This window comes from Muntiacus reevesi, chromosome 10 (assembly GCF_963930625.1).
Source record: "Muntiacus reevesi chromosome 10, mMunRee1.1, whole genome shotgun sequence".
NCBI lineage: Eukaryota > Metazoa > Chordata > Mammalia > Artiodactyla > Cervidae > Muntiacus > Muntiacus reevesi.
Window position 1 is genome coordinate 11,522,179 of NC_089258.1, and position 12,790 is coordinate 11,534,968.

A 12,790-nucleotide genomic window follows, 5' to 3' on the forward strand; every position below is an offset into this window, starting at 1 on the left:
CTCCCCCCAAAAAGAATAAAGATTTCTACCTTCAGTCTCTGAAACCTGGGAATGTACATTATTTGGGAAAATGAAATTTGCAGTTGTGATTAAATTTCTTGCAATGTGGAGATAATCCTGGATTGTCTGGTGGGCCCTAAATGCCATCACACATATACTTGTGAAAGAGACACAAAAGGGAGAGACATGCAAAGAGGAGGAAGTGATGTGATTGTCGAGGTGAGATTGGGGTGATGCAGCCACAAGCCAAGGAAAGCCTGAAGCCACCAGAAGCTGGAAGAAGAGAGAAGAGACTCTCCCCTAGAGCCTCCAGAAAGCATGTCAACATGCCCTGCTGACATGTTGATTTTAGACTTCTGGCCCCCAGAATTTTGCTTGCTTTAGGCAACCCAGTTGTGGTAATTGTTATACATGTGTGCCTGCTGCTTGCATGCTAAGTCACTTCAGTCTTGTCTGACTCTTTGAGACCTTATGGACTGTAGCCCTCCAGGCCCCACTGTCCATGCGGTTCTTCAGGAAAGAACACTGGAGTGAGGTGCCATTTCCTTCTCCAGGGCATCTTCCTGATGCAAGGAACCAACCCATGTCTCTTACATCTCCTACTTTGCCAGGCAGTTTCTTTACCACTAGCACCACCTGGGAAGCTGAATTGTTACTCAGCCACAGCAAACTGTGGAGATGGAAATGGCAGCCCACTCCAGTATTCTTGCCTGGAGAACCCCATGGACAGAGGGGCATGGCGTGCTACAGTCCATGGGGTTGCAAAGAGTCAGACATGACTTAGCAACTGCACAACAACAACACAGCAAACTAGAACAACTGTGTATATACATAGGGGTACATTTCTATCATCTGCATCCAAGTTAAACGTGAGTTAACTTATTAAATTAAACATGAGTTCTTCCTGATGTCTCCAACTCTAATCCATTATATGGGTCATTCTAAACTCCCACCCTTGCTGATTCATAAATAACCACTTCATTGCTAAGAAACTTGGCTCCCACATCTGTCATCAATTTATTAAATTGTTCAAGTCCAATATGCATGTAGAGCAGTCTCACAATTCTATCTCTCCCAAAGGAAACAATTTTATCAGCCAGAGTACAGTACCACATGCAGTTCCTTTTGCCCTCCATTTTACGGACTCCATTCACTTTTAAAGTTATTTGTCAGCAACTTTCCCGCCCCACAATTCCTTCAGTGAGATTATTTCATATATTGCAATACAGAGTCTCTTGAACCTGCATTAGAGTCTGCATTTTCTCTTGGTATATACCCTGACCTCTCAAATTAAAAAAAAAAAAAATTGCATACATTGCATTTCACTCTTTGTGTTGTAAGATTCTGTAGGTTTTGACAAATACACGATATCACATATGCATCATTACAGTGTCATGAGAAGAGTTTCATTGCTCTAAAAGTCTCTGTGCTCCACCTATTTCTCCCTGGAAATCACTGATCCCTTTATTGCTATCTCTATAGTCTTGCCTTTCCCAGAATGTCGCATAGTTGGAATCCTACAGCACATAATCCTTTCAGACTGGCTTCTTTTCACTTAGCAATATGCATTTAAGATTCCTCTATGTTTTGTAGTGGTTAAGCAATTAATTTCTTTTTGATGCTGAATAATGTGTACGCATAGGTCTTCAGTACAAATGAGTAAATATCTAGTGATTCTGGGATCATATAGTAAGATCATATTTAGCTTGAGGAGGTCATTTTGATGGATATTCTTATTCTAGAAAAGTATTTTGTGGATAACCTTACTCTTTTAACTAAGAGAATCCAGGTTCTATGTTTTAGTATCTGATTGTCTTCTCTATGCCCTTTTATTCTCCATGTCATTTGATTGCATTAGCAATAAAATCTTGCCCATTTGGAAGACCCAATTTGAAATAAGAAAAGTCCTGACAGATATTTTTTAAATAGCTTTATTACTTGGGCTTCCCTGGTAGCTCAACTGGTAAAGAATCCGCCTGCGATGCAGGAGACCCCAGTTCGATTCCTGGGTCAGGAAGATCCCCTGGAGAAGGGATAGGCTACCCACTCCAGTATTCTTGGGCTTCCCTGGTGGCTCAGATGGTAAAGAATCTGTCTGCAATATAGGAGACCTGGGTTCGATCCCTGGGTTGGGAAGATCCTCTGGAGGAAGTCATGACAACCCACTCCAGTATTCTTGCCTGGAGAATCCCCGTGGACAGAGGAGCCTGGCAGGCTATAGTCCATGAGGTCACAAAGAGTCAGACACAACTCAGTGACAAGGCACATTACTTTCATATATGTAAAGTTATGAAATGAATGGCCAAGTTTGCACTGACTAATACAGTTCTCATTGATTAATAAAGGAATTGCTTTCCACTAACAGATAAGAATTGTCAAACATAATGCAATATGTATAATTTGGAAACTATGTGAAAGCAATATTCTTACTAATATGTGCCTAACATTCGTTGTATTAGGATAATAAGTTTGCCTTTTCTGCCGAACTCCCATGGGTTAACAGGTTATGGCCTACAGTCTGCTCCCATTATTTTCTTTATGCATAATTAATGCCATATATTTCCTAATTTTCTTGAAGTGAGGACTATAATCTTTTCAACCTGATTCTTAGTCCAATCTGACATATACTGGCTACTCAATAAATGTTCATTAGGAGACTGGATGAAATTAATAACTCAGGACTTTTTACATTTTACTTCTCCTCAGTATTTATTGTTTATTATGGACTCAGGGGTGTATAGTTAAACACAACCTGGACAGCATACCTACCCAGCTACAAGAAAACCATTGCACCCGTGGTAACTGACTCCCTGACCACCAGAGCCCTAGGCTGATGGGATTCCATTAAGACCACACCAGCCAGAAGGACTCTAGGAAAACAGAGGAATTTTCCAAAAGCCAGAGAAATGTGAGATTAGTGGAAAGAGAGGATGTGGAAGATCCTTAAAGGCCTTGCCATCGGAACAAAGGAAAACTATGAGAGAGGAGGAGAGTAAGGCCAGACCTCAGATGGAGATCAGCTTTCACCTCAGCTGAGTCTGGCCACGGTGGTGGGCTCGGCCATCTGAGGGGAGACTGGTCGGCAGTCTGCCGCCGAGTCAGCAACTGACCTTGGCGGTGCACATGAGAGAAAGGGGGAGGCAAACCCTGTCGGGATTTCTCAAGTTTAACGTGCACAGAAATCACCTGGGAATCTTGTGAAACTGCCGACTCTGACTCAGGAACTGTGGATAAGATCTTGATTCTCATTCAGAAGATCGTGGTTGGGACGAAGAGTCAGCGTTTCTGGCGAAATAATGTCCACAGACTACACCTTGACTAGCTGTGGATGACTGAATTTCAGTGGAAATTCATAAGAAATCTCTACCTCTGAGTTTATCTGGAAGAATCTAGATTAGATTTCTGATATTAGGCAGAAAGAGGAGCTTGAGATAGAAGTTCAGTTCAATTTTAGAGGAAAATATTCCATTGTTATATACACCAGTTTTATGACTTGAGAAATGCGGGCTCACTTTTACTCTTTAGTGTCCAAATCAAATACACCCTCCTCCTTGAAGTCTTTCCACATATGTCCCTGCTTGGAATTAACTGCTCTTGAAAACTCACCTTTCATGTGTTTGGGACTGACTCAAAATCCATGTTGAAATCTGATAACCAATGTGATAGTATTTGGAGGTAATTAAGTTATGAGGGGAGACCCACTTGAATGGGATTAGTATCCTTACAAGAAGAGGCCAGAGAAGCAGCTTGCCCCCTTTTAGCCAAGTGAAGACCAGATAAGAAGCCAGCCATCTGCAGCCCAGAAGAGGACCCTCTCCAGAACTTGACCATGGTAGCACCCTAATCTGGGGCTTACGACCCCCAGAACTATGAGAAACACATTTCTTTTGTTGAAACATCATACAGTTGATAGTATTTTGTTATGGCAGCCCAAGCCAAAGCATCATGTTTCCTTTAAATCTTATTTGAGTGTATATCCCACATATATCATATCATATATCACAGTGTTGAGGAGGAAGAATTTTCCTCTACCCTTCTAGGTTCTTCTGGATGGTCTGAGAATTAATCTGACATGAGACAGATTAATAGGAGGAAAACAACTGTTTAATAACATATATTCAAGGGAGAGAGAGACCCAGAGAAACACGCCTAGTTTATACTACACTTGTATCTACAGTGAAAGCACCCTTCTGGGAAACAAAATCCTGTGTCTACATTCTTTTAGGCAGTTAGGGGGAAAGTCAAACATTCTCTTGGATGTTGACTGTTTTCAGTATGAAATAATTTGCACACCAAAAAGATATTTCGGAGTGGCAAATTTTGTTCCCCTACAACATAGATTAAGTATGATAGCAGACATGTGGCTATCTCTTCTCTTTCTCCCCAAAGTGATTCACAGAAAAGTAGTTGTGATTCCTTCTTGAACTGAAAATATTGGTTTAAAATAGACTAGTGATAAAATGAGAATAGTCTAAAAAATTTCAGTATGTCATGATATCAAGCCTTAATCCAAAACCATTTGAAAAGACAAAAAAGAAAACATTAACAGTTGGCTGGGAATTTCTTTAAGGAATAAACAAAAATGTTCTCACATTTTGAGGGATAAGAATGACTCAACCAAAACAAGTCAGAGTTCTTTAGATAATTAAGTATTTAATCTTTAAGGCGGTTAAAAGACTATCTTCAGTAAATCTAAAATTATCTTACAAAGATTGTAAAACTAATAACAGTTATCACATGCAAACTTTAAAATATTATAAAAGTTAGTTTTTACCTTACAGAAAGCTTCCAAGTTTCAGTTTTCTTTTAGCAATCATATTTCAAAAAATTAGGTACAGTAGAATTGTTTCATACATGAAAGTTAAGTTCTAATACAAAAGACTAAAATTGAGGTTAATCCAAATTCTTCTTTTAAATCCTTTAAGACATCAGTAATGCATGTATTTGTCATCAATTTTCTTTTTTGTCAAGTACATATAGTTGAATTCCTATACTTTATATTCACAAAGTAAGCTAGATTTCCTATGGATAGCGCTAGGAAAATAAGAATGTTGAAAATGTATTTTATTAAAATCCATTTATAGTTTGTCCTCTTTTGTTCAGAACAGTAAAGAACTTTTCATCATTTTACAAATAAATCTAGCATGAACAACAAAGAAGTAAAGCTGGTCTTGGTCAGAAAAATGTCCCTCCATTCCCTGGAATCATTGGGTGCATTAAGGCATGAATTAGGAAGGCTTCCAAGGATTTAAGCAATAATGTTGTACACTCATCCATTAGCTCACATAGGAGGAGAAGACGTGAACTGTGAAATGATCATTGAAAATCTAGAAGATTTTTTTTAGCCATGAAATCCTGACATAATGATCACAGTCCTTAGAAAAAGAAAAAACAGGAGTTCAAGTGTTTTACTAGTCTTATAAAAGTAAAGAGTGAACTTTAAAACTGCGTTTAGGATTTCCTGCTATCCACCAGTGAGCTTTTCTGAAATTGTTACTGAACAGCTGCACCTACCAGACTATGATCTAGAAACTGGAGAGAGCAATCCATGGTTAGCCCTGACTGTTAGTAAAACCAGTTTTTCTTCTGGACTGTTATTTATCTTGATTTTCCAATTCTTGTGAAAATATCAGTGTCTTAATTGTAGTAGAAATTAAGCAGTACCTTCATAGCTGATGGAGCAAATCCTTTTACCTATTCTTCTAGTGCCTTGACTATTTTGGGACCTTTTTTTCATATTTAAACCTAAATTTATTTTTTAATTTTTAAACTTTAAAATATTTTAAATTTCTTATACCATTTAAAGGTTATTTCCCATTTATAGTTACCACAAAATATTGGTTCTGTTCCCCACATTGTACAGTATATCCTTGAGCCTGTCTTAGAATCCAATAATTTGTGCTTCTCAATCCCACCCCCACCCCTACACTGCCCTTCACCCCAACATAACCACCATTTGTTCTCTGAATGTGTAAGTCTGCTGCTTTTTTGGTATATTTGCTAGTTTGTAGTATATTTTAGATTCCACATATAAATGATATCATACAGTATTTGTCTTTTGTTGTTGTTCAGTCGCCCAGTCGTGTCCAGCTCTTTGCAACCCCACGGACTGCAGCACACCAGGCCTCTCTGTTCTGCACTATCTCCTGAAGTTTGGCCATGTTCATTGCATCAGTGATGCCATCCAGCCATCTCATCCTCTGACGCCCTCTTCTCCTTCTGCCTTCAATCTTTCCCAGCATCAGGCACTTTTCCAATGAGTCAGCTGTTTACACCAGAAGGCCAAAATACTGGCATCTCATCTTTAGCATCAGTCCTTCTAAAGAGTATTCAGGGTTGATTTCCCTAAAGTTGACTGATTTGATCTCCTTGCTGTCCAAGGGACTCTCAAGACTCTTCTCCAGCACCACAGTTCAAAGGCATCAATTCTTCGGCACTCAGCCTTCTTTACCGTCCTGCTCTCGTAACCATAAGTAACCCCTGGGAAGATCATAGCCTTGTCTCTACGAACCTTTGTCGGCCAAGTTATGTCTCTGCTTTTAAACACTCTGTCTAGGTTTAGCAGCTTTCCTGCCAAGAAGCAAATGTCTTCTGATTTCATGGCTGCAGTCACTATCCTCAGTGATTTTAGAACCTAAGAAGAGGAAATCTGTCATTACTTCCACATTTTCCTCCTCTATTTGCCATGAAGTAATGGACCCAGATGCCATGATCTTAGTTTTTTAATGTTTAGTTTTAAGCCAGATCTTTTGCTCTTCTCCTTCACCTCTCATCAAGAGGCACTTTGGTTCCTCTTCACTTTCTGCCATGAGAGTGCTACCACCCACTCAGATACCACCCGCGTATCTGAGATTGTTGATGTTTCTCCCACCTACCTTGATTCCAACTTGTAACTCATCCAGCCTGGCATTTCTCACTATGTTCTCAGTGTACAGATTAAGCAAACAGGGTGACAGCAGACAGCCCTGCAGTGTTCCTTTCTCAATCTTGAACCAATCAGCTGTTCTATACAGGGTTCTAACTGTTGCTTCTTAACCCGCATGCAGATTTCTTAGGAGACAGGTAAGATGGTCAGGTATTTCCATCTCTTTAAGAGCTTTCCACAGTTTATTGTGATCCACATAGTCAGAGGCTTTGGCATAGTCGATTAAACAGAGGTAGATGTGTTTCTGAAATTCCTTTGTTTTCTCTATGATCCAGCGAATCCTGGTAATTTGACCTCTGATTCCTTTTCCTTTTCTAAACCCAGCTTGGACATCTGGAAGTTCTTGGTTCCAATAATGCTAAAGTCTAGCATGCAAGATTTTAAACATGAACTTACTAGCATGGGAGATGAGTGCAATTGTCTGATGGTTAGCACATTCTTTAGTACTACCCTTCTTGGGAATTGAGATGAGGATTGGCCTATTCCAATCCTGTGGCCACTGGTGGGTCTTCCAGATTTGTTGATATAATGAATGCAACACCTTGATGGCGTCATCCTTTAGGGTTTCGAATAGTTCTACTGGAATTCCATCACATCCACTAGCTTTATTACCAGCACTGTTTCCTAAGGTCCACTTGACTTTGCTCTTCAGAATGTCTGGCTCTGGGTGGCTGACCACACCACTGAAGTAATCCAGTTCATTTGGATCTTTTTTGTACAGTTCTTCCATGTGTTCTTTCTATCTCTTCTTGATCTCTTCAGCATCGATTAGGTCTTTACAACTGACGTCCTTTATCATGCTCATCTTTGGGCAAAATGTTCCTTTGATATCTCCAACTTTCCTAAAGAGATCTTCAGTCTTTCCCCTTATGTTGTTTTCTTCTAGTTTTATGCACTCTTCATTGAAGAAGGCCTTCTTGTCTCTCTGTGCTGTTATTTGGAAATCTGTGTTAAGTTTGATATACCTTTCCCTTTCTCTGTTGCTTTTCATTTCTTTTCTTTTTTTAACTATTTGTAAGACCTCCTCAGATAACCACTTTGCCTTCTTGCTTTTTTTTTTCCTTTGGGATGGTTTTGTTTGCTGCCTGCTATACAATATTACAGACTTCTATCCATAGTTCATCAGGAACACTCTTAACTAGATCCAATCCCTTGAATCTATCTGTTACCTCCATTGCATATTCACAGGGGATTTGGTTGAAGTCGTACCTGACTAGCCTAGTGGTTTTCCTCACTTTCTTTAGTTTAAGAATGAATTTTGCTATGAGAAGCTGGTGATTTGAGCCACAGTCAGCTCCAGGTCTTGTTTTTGCTAACTGTATACAGCTTTTCCATTTTCAGGTACAAAGAATGTAATCAACTTGATTTTGATATTGGCCATATGGTGATGTCCATGTGTAAAGTCATCTCTTGTGTGATTGAAAAGGGTATTTGCTATGACCAATGCATTCTCTTGGCAGAATTCAGTTAACCTTTGCCCTGCTTCATTTTGTTATCCAGGGCCAAACTTGCCTATTACTCCAGGTATCTCTTGACATCCTACTTTTGTATTCCAATCCCCAATGATGAATAGAACATCTTTTTTTTTTTTTTTTTTTTTTTGAGTGCTAGTTCTGGGAGATCTTCATAGGTCTTCATAGAGCTGATCGACTTTAGTTAGGGGCATAGACTTGAATTAGTGTGATGTTGAATGGCTTTCCTTGGAAACAAATGGAGATCATTCCATCATTTTTTTGGTTGCACCCAAGTACTGCATTTTAGACTCTTTTGTTGATTATGAGGGCTACTCCATTTCTTCTATGGGATTCTTGCAACAGTAGCAGATATAATGGTCATATGAATTAAATTCGCCCATTCCTGTCCATTTTAGCTCACTAATTCCCAAGATGTCTATGTTTATTCTTACCATCTCCTGCTTGACCACATGCAATTTACCTCGATTCATGGACCTAACATTCCAGGTTCCTATGCAATACTGTTCTTGAAGCATTGGATTTTACTTTAGTCGCCAGATCTACCCACAACTGAGCATCATTTCTGCTTTGGCCCAGCCTCTGCATTCTTTCTGAGACTATTTAGTAGTTCTCTTTTGCTCTTCCTGGGTTTCTGTGATAGCTCAGTTGGTAAAGATTCCACCTGCAATGCAGGAGACCTGGGTTCGATCCCTGGGTTGGAAAGATTCCCTGGAGGAGGGAAAGACTACCCACTCCAGTATTCTGGCTTGGAGAATTCCACAGACTACAGTCCATGGGGTCTCAAAGAGTCATACAACTGAGTGACTTTCACTTCACTCTTCCCCAGTAGCATGCTGGACACCTTCAGACCTGGGGGACTCGTCTTCAGTGTTATATCTTTCTGTCCTTTTTTACAGTTCATGAGGTTCTCACGGCAAATACACTGAGGTGGTTTGCCATTCCCTCCTCCATTGGATCACGTTTTGTCAGAATTCTCTGCTATGACCCATCTGTCTCGGGTGGCCCTGCACAGCATGGCTCATAGCTTCATTGAGTTACATAAGCCCCTTTGCCATGACAAGGCAGTGATCCATGAGGGGGTATGTGTCTTTAGCCAGTTTTAATTCACTTTCAAGAGCATGCAGGAGTATGGCTGACAATGTAGTCACAGCTTATATCTCTGAGAATGTGAAGGTGTTGAAATAACAAATTGTCATTTTTCAGCGGCATCTATGTTACCTCCAACTTTTTCATAATGCTAAGTTGTTTCAAAATTTCTCTGATTTAATTCAAAACTATTAGTTTTGCCTTGGTTTTCTCCACAGAACTTAAGACAGCTATTCATTTTAATAGAACTTGAGGTCTTTGAACACTGAAAACAATTGTACATTTTTTAAAAAGTTTATTTCTGTATTTGCATTCCCAAAACTAAAATAAAAATGATTTAATCTTAATACTATAGTAAATGCTTTATTATAGTTATCAATATTTACATTTCTGAGACTTATTAGTCACCCAGAAACATACACATATACTTTCTTAGTATTGAATGTTTTCAAATTTAATAACTTCTAGACCAGTTTTTGGACCCTATCACAAACTGTTGTGCTAAGTTATATATGAAAGTGTTAGTTGCTTAGTCACGTCTGACTCTTTGCCACCCTGTGGACTGTAGCCAACCAGGTTCCTCTGTCCATGGGATTCTCCAGGCAAGAACACTGGATTGGGTTGCCTTTCCCTTCTCCAGGGATCTTTTCAACCCAGGGATCAAACCTGGATCTCCTTCACTGCAGGCAGATTCTTTACCATTTGAGCCGTCGGGGAAGCCCAAGTTATATAATATGCAAGAATCTAATTTCCTCACTGTTAGAATATAAGCAAATTGAGAAGTACTGTCCTGTACTGTACCTTAAAACAAAAGAATGAATGCTCATTCATTTGAGCATAAAAGAATATTCATTTATCAAAAAACATACATTCTAGGTTATTTTTTTGACAATATTTGGAGAACTCTTCTATAAAAATTTGAGAGCATCCAAAAATAAAAATATAAATTTCCTTTCTTTTGAAACAAACTATTTTGTGTTACTTAAAAACTTAAGTTATAAAAGATTTATATCAGTGTCTTAGTTTATTCAAGACAATAGACACCCATGTTGATTACCCTTATACGCTGCTTTTCAGTTTCTCAGCTGTGTCTGATTCTTTGAGACCCCATGGGCTGCAGCATACCAGGTTTCTCTATCCTTCACCACCATCTCCCACTTACATATTCAGGAAAAAATTTCAGAAATGTCCATTTTAGGATTCCTCTCGGGTCCTTCCGGCATCACTGGAGTGAATTGATCTGGGAGTTGAAGAGGGCTTCAAAAGTGGCAGGTGAAGTCAGTACCTCAGTAGCCGGTCAGTATATGTTTTGTACTTTATTCTTTTATCACAAAAAAGAGAAGAAAGACTGCTGTGAATGAAGATTCCTCTGCATTTTAGCACTGCTTTTTCTACTGTCGTTGGCTTTTGAATGAGGATGGCAACGGAAGAGATGAAGAATGAAGCTGAGACCACTTCTATGGTTTCTATGCCCCTCTATGCAGTTATGTATTCTGTGTTTAATGAGCTAGAACGAGTAAATCTGTCTGCAGCTCAGACACGAGAGCAGCTTTCATTAAGGCTGAAAAAGAAAATCCAGGACTCACGCAAAACACATTTATGAAAATTTTAGAGGAAAAAAGTGTAGAAGTCAACTTCACAAAATCCCTTCTTCAAATGGCAGCTGATGATGTAGAAGAGTATATGATTGAACAACCAGAGCCAGAATTCCAGGACCTAAACAAAAAGGCACAAACACTTAAACAAATTCTCAGTAAGATCCCAGATGAGATCAATGACAGAGTGAGGTTTTTGCAGACAATCAAGGATATTGCTGGTGCAATAAAAGAACTTCTTGATACAGTAAACAATATTTTCAAGAAATATCAATACCAGGACCGCAGGGCACATGAACACCAAAAGAAAGAATTCGTAAAGTACTCCAAAAGTTTCACTGATACTCTGAAAACCTATTTTAAAGATGGCAAGGCAATAAATGTTTTCATAAGTGCCGACCGACTAATTCATCAACTAATTCATCAACTACCAGCTTGGTAGTTCAGACCTTCAAAACTGTGGCCTGAGAGTTGTATATGTTAAGAGATGTACTTCTCAGTGGCAGTATTGGGCTGCCTTTATCTGTAAATTTTAAAGTTTGACTGTATAAATTATCAGTCCCTTCTGGAGGGATCTAATAATCCAGGATGTTGAATGGGATTATTGCCATCTTATACCATATTTTTGTAAAATGTAGCTTAATCATAATCTCACACTGAAGATTTTGCATCACTTTTGCTATTATCATTCTTTTAAGAATTATAAGCCAAAGGAATTTATGCCTTAATGTGTCATTATATAACATTCTTTAAAAGAATTGTAAATATTGGTGTTTGTTTCTGACATTTTAACCTGAAAGTGATATGCTGCAAGATAATGTATTTAACAATATTTGGTGGCAAATATTCAATAAATAGTTTACATCTGTTAAACATTTCTTTACTTGAAAAAATGCATATATATATATGAGTATATATATGATCAGAAGACCAAGATGACTTGGTGTAATGTCTAAAGAACTTCTAACGGGAGCTTATTAGCAGTTTATCGGATAATAAAGCTACAAGAATTTATATTTTTTTGTCTTTAACCACTCTGGGCAAAAAATAGTTAATGGAGATATTTTTGTTAGCTACTATATTTGAGGTACTATTTTCCCAACCTTTGTTTTAAGAGACTTATGAGAAGCAGATGGCAGTTTATAGTGTCTTGACGTTCTACATGTCCACACAGAGCCATATTTGAGCTCTGTGACAATGTAAGATTAAGTCCTTTGGCATGCTGGGCCTTAATAAGCTTTGCGCCTTTTTTCCATAAATAGCCACAAGTAATAGTAATTTTAAGCTATACCAGTGCTAGTTGGTTTGAAATTGTCATGAGTGTTAATATTATATACACTCTTTAAATATGGACAGTTTTGTTTCACCATAGGGAAGTTCTAAGGAAATTATGTATCAAATATTCATGTTAAGTGATTTCATTTTTCAATTATGATAAAGGAAAAAATCAGAAAAATAAAAAAGAAATGTCAATTTTAACATTATCTTCAGAGTGTGGTATTAGGGTAAGCAAAAGTGCTATAACAAAGAAACCCCAGGAGGTACAATGGTTCAAGTGCAATAGAATTAGACTCCTCATTTGTGTAACAGTCCTGGTTATGGTGACTCTGATATTTATTCTACAGGAGGTAACTCAGGAACCCAGACTCTTTCCATTTTGTGGCTCTTAGGGGCTCATTGTAACCAGATTGTGGAAGTGGGACAAGGGG

General features: G+C 38.5%; 1 pseudogene; it reads left to right on the forward strand.

The window, feature by feature from the left end:
* The first annotated feature begins 10,845 nt into the window (after positions 1-10,845).
* Positions 10,846-11,799, forward strand: LOC136176724 (programmed cell death protein 10 pseudogene; annotated as a pseudogene).
* The last annotated feature ends 991 nt before the right edge of the window (positions 11,800-12,790 follow it).